The sequence below is a fragment of the Globicephala melas genome, chromosome 1, assembly GCF_963455315.2.
Source record: "Globicephala melas chromosome 1, mGloMel1.2, whole genome shotgun sequence".
In the NCBI taxonomy this organism is placed as follows: Eukaryota; Metazoa; Chordata; class Mammalia; order Artiodactyla; family Delphinidae; genus Globicephala; species Globicephala melas.
The window spans coordinates 24,449,365-24,451,676 of record NC_083314.1 but is presented as its reverse complement, the minus strand read 5'-3'; positions in this window follow the sequence as shown (position 1 = coordinate 24,451,676).

Sequence of the window (2,312 nt, the reverse complement as noted above, 5' to 3'; positions counted from 1 at the left end):
CCTCCTACTGTTTTTTTTTACCTACAACTTTGTACCCTAGATCACTGTCACTCTGGGTCTTACATGTGGAAAAGACAGCAGAGGCAGTTACTCCATACTGCAGGCCACAGGCATGGAGCAGTTGGTGTGCGGCCATCCCGTGCTTGTGTAAGGGACTCTGGGGGATCCCAGGGACAAGGCAGACGGCCTATACGTAGCCTAGGGATGCCAGATAAAATACAGGATGCCGGTTATTGCACGAGACAAACTTATACTACAAAATTTTGTTGTTTACCTGAAATTCAGATTTAACTGGGCATCCTATATTTTTGTTTGCTAAATCTGGAAGCCCTACCAGTGTCACAGCATAGTACAGACCCTGAGGCCGAGAGGGCGCAGCTCGTCAGCGTGAGAGAATCAGAGGGGATTAGACACGAGGAGCTCCGGGGAGCAGCCTCCAGTCCCCCCTTTCTGGATTGCCTAGGCATCTGCAATGTTTTGGTGTAAAACAGAAGACAGACCACCAGCACAGCTATGAGATCCACGTGTCTACAAAGGGACAGAATGCGGCCAGAATTTGTTGGCATTTATGTCTGTAGAATTTAAAGTGTTTTCAATCCAAGACAAAAATGAGAATTTAATCAGAGCTTAGAATGTAATTTTAAAAACTGATTTAGTACTTTACCTGAAGTGCAAAACCTTCCAAATGTGGTTCTGTGTGATGGTTGTCTTATGGTGCCCATGTCAGTCAACCATCCAAACTCACGGAATTGTGTTTTACTCCTGGTTTTCAGATGTCACCAGCTAATAACACAAATATAAGATATGGGCTCTACTACTCATTTTGTTTTAGCTCCCAGGTCATCTTGTTTTTATTCACCCCTTGTTCCAGATATCTGATTGCTGGCTGTTTCTAGCTGAAACTGAATTATTCATTTCCTCCTCTCATGAAAAAAGACGGCTTTTCTGTTCGGTGTATTCATAGGCTTAGCTTTCGATTGCCACTGCTTTTCACCAACAACTTTTCGCTCCTCTGCCTTTTTGTTTTCAATCAGTGAAAACAGCATCTTATGATGAGAGCTTTGGTCTTCTCTGTCTGATCTTCTCTTCAGGACAGCAAACTCCATTTTCTGTTTAAAATGATTACTCATAAATAGAAGTCCATTAGCATTAGCTGTGGCCAAAATCCATCTGGTCGCTTCCCTTCTGCACAGAGTGATGAATTGGCAAAAGGACAGCAAGGGGAGGGTGCAGGGGCAGGCGAGGCTGGTCCCCGCGGAGCCACAGCCTGTGGACAGATGCCAGGCTCCTTGTCCGGGGTGAGCGTCTCTGTGTCTCACCCTCCCCAGAGCTCCCTGGCCACTGCAGATCTAATATAGGACACAGTAAATGCCATGTTTGCCTACATGTCTGCAAAGCAGCCTGGATTTGTCAGAGGAAAAAGTAAGAATAGAGGGGAAGGGCTTCCTTGGTGGCGCAGTGGTTAAGAATCCGCCTGCCAATGCAGGAGACACGGGTTCGAGCCCTGGTCCGGGAAAATCCCACATGCCGCGGAGCAACTAAGCCCATGCGCCACAACTCCTGAGCCTGCGCTCTAGAGCCCTCGAGCCACAACTACTGAAGCCCACGCACTTAGAGCCCGTGCTCCGCAGCAAGAGAAGCCACTGCAATGGGAAGCCCACGCACCACAATGAAGAGTAGCCCCTGCTCACTGCAACTGGAGAAAGCCCGCACACAGCAACGAAGACCCAATGCAGCCAAAAATAAATAAATTAAATAAATAAGTTAAAAACAAACAGCACCAGCTTAAAAAAAAAAAAGAGTAGAGGGGAAAACAATGAAAGATAACAGAATTTTAGAAATCATGCATTTTGAGTGTGTGTATATATGTTTTTTCCCCCATCTGGTTAGTTACTATTCAGTCTAGCAAGGCATAAGCACTTAAGGGATCAATCATTTAAATAATAATACATTTATATGGATAACATTGAAATGGTAAAAGAAAAAAAAATCCCAAATGCAGGCCTGAAAGAGGACAGAGTCTGGGAAGAGATGAGAGGTACCTGTCTGCAAAAGCCTTCGTACAGAAGGTGCTCACACAGCCAACAGACCTTTGTCCAGAACCTGCGTTTCCCTTCCCCAAAGGCCCAGAGGCAGTGCTCCTGGGGAACCTTCCACAGCAACCTTTCTATGACCTCACATACTGAGCGTTGCCTTAGCTACAAGGTGGAAAACACAGTCAGCCACCACATTACTTCTTGGGTTACGTAGGGGTTAGGACCCCCCGTTGTCCTTCCCTCCTTAAATATTCTAGCTCCTATTTCTAATGGTAT